Source organism: Oncorhynchus masou, unplaced genomic scaffold (genome assembly GCF_036934945.1).
Source record: "Oncorhynchus masou masou isolate Uvic2021 unplaced genomic scaffold, UVic_Omas_1.1 unplaced_scaffold_1151, whole genome shotgun sequence".
NCBI classification, from domain to species: Eukaryota; Metazoa; Chordata; class Actinopteri; order Salmoniformes; family Salmonidae; genus Oncorhynchus; species Oncorhynchus masou.
This window is the reverse complement of record NW_027001261.1, coordinates 160,001-168,938: the sequence shown is the minus strand read 5'-3', so window position 1 is coordinate 168,938 and position 8,938 is coordinate 160,001.

Genomic DNA, 8,938 nt, shown 5'->3' with positions numbered 1-8,938 from the left:
TCTGGAAGTCTTCTGTGGTCATTCAGGATTAGAACCTGTAACCTTCTGGTCCCTATCCCAGTTCCTAGTCCACAAGATTAGAACCTGTAACCTTCTGGTCCCTATCCCAGTGCCTAGTCCACAAGATTAGAACCTGTAACCTTCTGGTCCCTATCCCAGTGCCTAGTCCACAAGATTAGAACCTGTAACCTTCTGGTCCCTATCCCAGTTCCTAGTCCACAAGATTAGAACCTGTAACCTTCTGGTCCCTATCCCAGTGCCTAGTCCACAAGATTAGAACCTGTAACCTTCTGGTCCCTATCCCAGTGCCTAGTCCACAAGATTAGAACCTGTAACCTTCTGGTCCCTATCCCAGTGCCTAGTCCACAAGATTAGAACCTGTAACCTTCTGGTCCCTATCCCAGTTCCTAGTCCACAAGATTAGAACCTGTAACCTTCTGGTCCCTATCCCAGTGCCTAGTCCACAAGATTAGAACCTGTAACCTTCTGGTCCCTATCCCAGTGCCTAGTCCACAAGATTAGAACCTGTAACCTTCTGGTCCCTATCCCAGTGCCTAGTCCACAAGATTAGAACCTGTAACCTTCTGGTCCCTATCCCAGTTCCTAGTCCACAAGATTAGAACCTGTAACCTTCTGGTCCCTATCCCAGTGCCTAGTCCACAAGATTAGAACCTGTAACCTTCTGGTCCCTATCTCAGTTCCTAGTCCACAAGATTAGAACCTGTAACCTTCTGGTCCCTATCCCAGTTCCTAGTCCACTGCACTAGCAGGGGGGAAAGCACCAGTCAATGACTCATTTAGAACGTCAGTAGATTAGAAAGTTGATTAGTTAAAGTTGTAAAAACAAAAGTCACAACTGGGATTCAACCTGTCAACCTTATGGGTCACAACCCGTGTGTAAATGCCCTCCATCCTACCACCCGTAAGACATGTTCCTATTTGACTCTCCCTGCAGTATAAACCTCGCACACTGGCCTGTCACAAAGCTCCGCCCACAGAGCTTTTTCATCCAATCAAATTCATCCCTGACTGGATTTGCCAATGGACTCTCCTTCCTCCCCGACGTGTTGCGCTCTGTTCATTTCCCCTCCACTGATTTGAAAAGAAATGACATGCCTCCACCAGTACAATGCATTGAGATTGGTGAGAAGTAGTGAACAAGGGTACACTTAATATTGGTACACCCCCCCACAGGAAGATCACAGTCAGTTATTTGATCTACATTTACAATGACTCATTTAGCAGACATATTTATTGTTAAATATTTAATGCAGATATGCAGCAGGGTGGGTCCGTCTGATAAAGTGCCAAATACAGATATACAAAACAACAGAGGTGGTGGAAGACCCCGGTGGCGTCCCAAATTACACCCTATTCCCTCTGTAGTGCACTACTGTTGACCAGAATGGCACCCCATTCCCTCTGTAGTGCACTACTGTTGACCAGAATGGCAGCCTATTCCCTCTGTAGTGCACTACTGTTGACCAGAATGGCAGCCTATTCCCTCTGTAGTGCACTACTGTTGACCAGAATGGCAGCCTATTCCCTCTGTAGTGCACTACTGTTGACCAGAATGGCAGCCTATTCCCTCTGTAGTGCACTACTGTTGACCAGAATGGCAGCCTATTCCCTCTGTAGTGCACTACTGTTGACCAGAATGGCAGCCTATTCCCTCTGTAGTGCACTACTGTTGACCAGAATGGCACCCCATGCCCTCTGTAGTGCACTACTGTTGACCAGAATGGCACCCCATTCCCTCTGTAGTGCACTACTGTTGACCAGAATGGCAGCCTATTCCCTCTGTAGTGCACTACTGTTGACCAGAATGGCACCCTATTCCCTCTGTAGTGCACTACTGTTGACCAGAATGGCACCCCATTCCCTCTGTAGTGCACTACTGTTGACCAGAATGGCAGCCTATTCCCTCTGTAGTGCACTACTGTTGACCAGAATGGCACCCTATTCCCTCTGTAGTGCACTACTGTTGACCAGAATGGCAGCCTATTCCCTCTGTAGTGCACTACTGTTGACCAGAATGGCAGCCTATTCCCTCTGTAGTGCACTACTGTTGACCAGAATGGCAGCCTATTCCCTCTGTAGTGCACTACTTTTGACCGTATATAGGAAATCGGATAACATTTGGGAGGCAATTGACTCTCTCCCCCCCCAACCCCAACCCCGACCCTGGTCCCACAGTGCATTGCTTTAGAGGAAAGTGGCCAACGTTAAACTGATCTTTGTGTCTAGGGGCAACTTCCAACTTGAGCCCAGGGTAAAGGATGACCTATGACCTCAGGGTAAAGGATGAGCTATGACCTCAGGGTAAAGGATGAGCTATGACCTCAGGGTAAAGGATGAGCTATGACCTCAGGGTAAAGGATGAGCTATGACCTCAGGGTAAAGGATGAGCTATGACCTCAGGGTAAAGGATGACCTATGACCTCAGGGTAAATGATGAGCTATGACCTCAGGGTAAAGGATGAGCTATGACCTCAGGGTAACGGATGAACTATGACCTCAGGGTAAAGGATGAGCTATGACCTCAGGGTACAGAATGAACCATGACCTCAGGGTACAGAATGAACCATGACCTCAGGGTAAAGGATGAACTATGACCTCAGGGTACAGAATGATCCATGACCTCAGGGTACAGAATGAACCATGACCTCAGGGTAAAGGATGGGCCATGACCTCAGGGTACAGAATGAACCATGACCTCAGGGTAAAGGATAAACTATGACCTCAGGGTAAATGATGGGCTATGACCTCAGGGTACAGAATGAACCATGACCTCAGGGTACAGAATGAACCATGACCTCAGGGTAAAGGATAAACTATGACCTCAGGGTAAATGATGGGCTATGGCCTCAGGGTACAGAATGAACCATGACCTCAGGGTAAAGGATAAACTATGACCTCAGGGTAAATGATGGGCTATGACCTCAGGGTAAAGGATAAACTATGACCTCAGGTTACAGGTCCTCTCTTTTTGCATTTATTTTTTTCAATTCCGACAAAAATGGAAGAAAAGAAGTCCAGTTGAACGCAGCTCCAGACGAGTCTTGGGTTACGATTGTCTCTTAGATATGAAGTATACATACACCAACACCTGTAAGTCCATGCCTGGGGCCCAAATGGCACCCTATTCCCTATGTAGTGCCCTACTTTCGACCAGGGCCCATTTGGGAGACAGCCTATAAGTCTTATCAAGATAGAGGACTATCTATCTATATTAGTGTGCCCAAAAGCCTGTTTTAGCATCGGCAGTAACATTGAGGACTTTCACCATTTTGAAGTAGTCAACTGGGCAGGACATCCTGTGGGTTAAGGAAGGATCACATAATTCCATCGAGGTCATCAGGGGGAGGGGAGGGGAGGGGGGATCAGCCAATGAATTATACCGATGAGCAAACGTTCCCATCAGGGGGAGGGGGATCAGATACCGATGAGGGGGGGATCAGCCAATGAATTATACCGATGAGCAAACGTTCCCATCAGGGGGAGGGGGGATCAGCCAATGAATTATACCGATGAGCAAACGTTCCCATCAGGGGGAGGGGGGATCAGCCAATGAATTATACCGATGAGCAAACGTTCCCATCAGGGGGAGGGGGGATCAGCCAATGAATTATACCGATGAGCAAACGTTCCCATCAGGGGGAGGGGGGATCAGCCAATGAATTATACCGATGAGCAAACGTTCCCATCAGGGGGAGGGGGGATCAGCCAATGAATTATACCGATGAGCAAACGTTCCCATCAGGGGGAGGGGGGGGGGGGGGGGGTCAGCCAATGAATTATACCGATGAGCAAACGTTCCCATCAGGGGGAGGGGGATCAGCCAATGAATTATACCGATGAGCAAACGTTCCATAACTGCAGGTGGCTGTGAATCCCCAACCTTGGCTTTGTGCCTGTTTAAATAACAGCCTCCAGGTGGCTGTGAATCACCAACCTTGGCTTTGTGCCTGTTTAAATAACAGCCTCCAGGTGGCTGTGAATCACCAACCTTGGCTTTGTGCCTGTTTAAATAACAGCCTCCAGGTGGCTGTGAATCACCAACCTTGGCTTTGTGCCAGTTTAAATAACAGCCTCCAGGTGGCAGTGAATCCCCAACCTTGGCTTTGTGCCTGTTTAAATAACAGCCTCCAGGTGGCTGTGAATCACCAACCTTGGCTTTGTGTCTGTTTAAATAACAGCCTCCAGGTGGCAGTGAATCCCCAACCTTGGTTTGTGCCTGTTTAAATAACAGCCTCCAGGTGGCTGTGAATCACCAACCTTGGCTTAGTGCCTGTTTAAATAACAGCCTCCAGGTGGCTGTGAATCACCAACCTTGGCTTTGTGCCTGTTTAAATAACAGCCTCCAGGTGGCTGTGAATCACCAACCTTGGCTTTGTGCCTGTTTAAATAACAGCCTCCAGGTGGCTGTGAATCACCAACCTTGGCTTTGTGCCTGTTTAAATAACACCCTCCAGGTGGCTGTGAATCACCAACCTTGGCTTTGTGCCTGTTTAAATAACAGCCTCCAGGTGGCTGTGAATCACCAACCTTGGCTTTGTGCCTGTTTAAATAACAGCCTCCAGGTGGCTGTGAATCACCAACCTTGGCTTTGTGCCTGTTTAAATAACAGCCTCCAGGTGGCTGTGAATCACCAACCTTGGCTTTATACCTGTTTAAATAACACCCTCCAGGTGGCTGTGAATCACCAACCTTGGCTTTGTGCCTGTTTAAATAACACCCTCCAGGTGGCTGTGAATCACCAACCTTGGCTTTGTGAAATAACACCAGGTGGCTGTGACCTTGGCTTTGTGCCTGTTTAAATAACACCCTCCAGGTGGCTGTGAATCACCAACCTTGGCTTTGTGCCTGTTTAAATAACACCCTCCAGGTGGCTGTGAATCACCAACCTTGGCTTTGTGCCTGTTTAAATAACAGCCTCCAGGTGGCTGTGAATCACCAACCTTGGCTTTGTGCCTGTTTAAATAACAGCCTCCAGGTGGCTGTGAATCACCAACCTTGGCTTTGTGCCTGTTTAAATAACAGCCTCCAGGTGGCTGTGAATCACCAACCTTGGCTTTATACCTGTTTAAATAACAGCCTCCAGGTGGCAGTACGCACCCTTTCAGTTTGTTTACCAACTCATAGAGTAGTAGAAGAAGAAAAAAACAAACTACTTCAAAATGGAGATGGCCGCAGTCTGTGCGTTATGGTCGTCTGTGCGCTCACAGACGCCATAATGGGACAGAATACAATGCATGCGATCTCTTAACATCTCTACGGGGGCAGGAATCAACGTGACCTTTAACCTCTATATTTGGGTTATTTTCTGTCTTGATGCTCAGACTGTGGATCCAAACAAAGTGTTCCAGTGTGTTCTTGCTCCAGAATCCCCTATAGGTACAGATCTAGGATCAGCTTCCCCCTCCCCCCAATCCTAACTATTAGTGGGGGTGGGACAATGTTAAACTGACCCAAGATCAGTGTCTAGGGGCAACTTCACCCGCCTCCATGTTTAATAGTCCAATGGAGTCCGAAAGAGCATTGTTTATTGTTTTGCATGTGCTGGCCGCTGGGTGTTACCGTCTTCATAGTCCGTAGTGCTACAAAAGAGCTGTTAAAAGAAGGTTCCCCCCTGGTGGCAGTGGTCTCCATGTACAAAAGGCGACAGGTCATGATAGACTGAACGACTGCACTCCAAATGGCAACCTATTCCCTATGTAGTGCACTACTTTTGACAAGAGCCCTTTGTGCAGTATAAAGGGAATTAGGTTGGTCATTTTGGGACACAGCCCATGGCCTTGGTTGGGGCGAGGCAGACACTGCCTCGGGTGTCAGGGCAGGTGACATCACTTTGTTCCACGGTGGGAAAATGTTTACTAGCTAGCTACCTCACACCTGTAGTACAGTACTGTTGTACAGTAACCTCCCTGTTCTGTAGTACAGTAACCTCCCTGTTCTGTAGTACAGTACTGTTGTGCAGTAACCTCCCTGTTCTGTAGTACAGTACTGTTGTACAGTTACCTCCCTGTTCTGTTGTACAGTAACCTCCCTGTTCTGTAGTACAGTACTGTTGTACAGTAACCTCCCTGTTCTGTAGTACAGTACTGTTGTACAGTAACCTCCCTGTTCTGTTGTACAGTACTGTTGTACAGTAACCTCCCTGTTCTGTAGTACAGTACTGTTGTACAGTAACCTCCCTGTTCTGTTGTACAGTACTGTTGTACAGTAACCTCCCTGTTCTGTTGTACAGTAACCTCCCTGTTCTGTAGTACAGTACTGTTGTACAGTAACCTCCCTGTTCTGTAGTACAGTACTGTTGTACAGTAACCTCCCTGTTCAGTAGTACAGTACTGTTGTACAGTAACCTCCCTGTTCTGTAGTACAGTACTGTTTTACAGTAACCTCCCTGTTCTGTTGTACAGTAACCTCCCTGTTCTGTAGTACAGTAACCTCCCTGTTCAGTAGTACAGTACTGTTGTACAGTAACCTCCCTGTTCTGTAGTACAGTACTGTTGTACAGTAACCTCCCAGTTCTGTTGTACAGTAACCTCCCTGTTCTGTTGTACAGTAACCTCCCTGTTCTGTTGTACAGTACTGTTGTACAGTAACCTCCCTGTTCTGTTGTACAGTAACCTCCCTGTTCTGTAGTACAGTACTGTTGTACAGTAACCTCCCTGTTCAGTAGTACAGTACTGTTGTACAGTAACCTCCCTGTTCTGTTGTACAGTAACCTCCCTGTTCTGTAGTACAGTAACCTCCCTGTTCAGTAGTACAGTACTGTTGTACAGTAACCTCCCTGTTCTGTAGTACAGTACTGTTGTACAGTAACCTCCCTGTTCTGTTGTACAGTAACCTCCCTGTTCTGTTGTACAGTACTGTTGTACAGTAACCTCCCTGTTCTGTAGTACAGTACTGTTGTACAGTAACCTCCCTGTTCTGTTGTACAGTAACCTCGCTGTTCTGTAGTACAGTACTGTTGTACAGTAACCTCCCTGTTCTGTAGTACAGTACTGTTGTACAGTAACCTCCCTGTTCTGTAGTACAGTACTGTTGTACAGTAACCTCCCTGTTCTGTTGTACAGTAACCTCCCTGTTCTGTAGTACAGTACTGTTGTACAGTAACCTCCCTGTTCTGTAGTACAGTACTGTTGTACAGTAACCTCCCTGTTCTGTAGTACAGTACTGTTGTACAGTAACCTCCCTGTTCTGTAGTACAGTACTGTTGTACAGTAACCTCCCTGTTCTGTAGTACAGTACTGTAGTACAGTATCCTCCCTGTTCTGTAGTACAGTACTGTTGTACAGTAACCTCCCTGTTCTGTAGTACAGTACTGTTGTGCAGTAACCTCCCTGTTCTGTAGTACAGTAACCTCCCTGTTCTGTAGTACAGTAACCTCCCTGTTCTGTAGTACAGTACTGTTGTACAGTAACCTCCCTGTTCAGTAGTACAGTACTGTTGTACAGTAACCTCCCTGTTCTGTAGTACAGTACTGTTGTACAGTAACCTCCCTGTTCTGTTGTACAGTAACCTCCCTGTTCTGTTGTACAGTAACCTCCCTGTTCTGTAGTACAGTACTGTTGTACAGTAACCTCCCTGTTCAGTAGTACAGTACTGTTGTACAGTAACCTCCCTGTTCTGTTGTACAGTAACCTCCCTGTTCTGTAGTACAGTACTGTTGTACAGTAACCTCCCTGTTCTGTTGTACAGTACTGTTGTACAGTAACCTCCCTATTCTGTTGTACAGTAACCTCCCTGTTCTGTTGTACAGTAACCTCCCTGTTCTGTAGTACAGTACTGTTGTACAGTAACCTCCCTGTTCTGTAGTACAGTACTGTTGTACAGTAACCTCCCTGTTCTGTAGTACAGTACTGTTGTGCAGTAACCTCCCTGTTCTGTAGTACAGTAACCTCCCTGTTCAGTAGTGCAGTAACCTCCCTGTTCTGTTGTACAGTAACCTCCCTGTTCTGTTGTACAGTAACCTCCCTGTTCTGTTGTACAGTACTGTTGTACAGTAACCTCCCTGTTCTGTAGTACAGTATCCTCCCTGTTCTGTAGTACAGTACTGTTGTACAGTATCCTCCCTGTTCTGTAGTACAGTACTGTTGTACAGTAACCTCCCTGTTCTGTAGTACAGTACTGTTGTACAGTAACCTCCCTGTTCTGTAGTACAGTAACCTCCCTGTTCTGTAGTACAGTAACCTCCCTGTTCTGTAGTACAGTAACCTCCCTGTTCTGTAGTACAGTACTGTTGTACAGTAACCTCCCTGTTCTGTTGTACAGTAACCTCCCTGTTCTGTAGTACAGTACTGTTGTACAGTAACCTCCCTGTTCTGTAGTACAGTACTGTTGTACAGTAACCTCCCTGTTCTGTAGTACAGTACTGTTGTACAGTAACCTCCCTGTTCTGTAGTACAGTACTGTTGTACAGTAACCTCCCTGTTCTGTAGTACAGTACTGTTGTACAGTAACCTCCCTGTTCTGTTGTACAGTAACCTCCCTGTTCTGTAGTACAGTACTGTTGTACAGTAACCTCCCTGTTCTGTAGTACAGTACTGTTGTACAGTAACCTCCCTGTTCTGTTGTACAGTAACCTCCCTGTTCTGTAGTACAGTACTGTTGTGCAGTAACCTCCCTGTTCTGTAGTACAGTAACCTCCCTGTTCTGTAGTACAGTTCTGTTGTACAGTAACCTCCCTGTTCTGTAGTACAGTACTGTTGTACAGTAACCTCCCTGTTCTGTAGTACAGTACTGTTGTACAGTAACCTCCCTGTTCAGTTGTACAGTAACCTCCCTGTTCTGTAGTACAGTACTGTTGTACAGTAACCTCCCTGTTCTGTAGTACAGTAACCTCCCTGTTCTGTAGTACAGTACTGTTGTACAGTAACCTCCCTGTTCTGTAGTACAGTAACCTCCCTGTTCTGTAGTACAGTAACCTCCC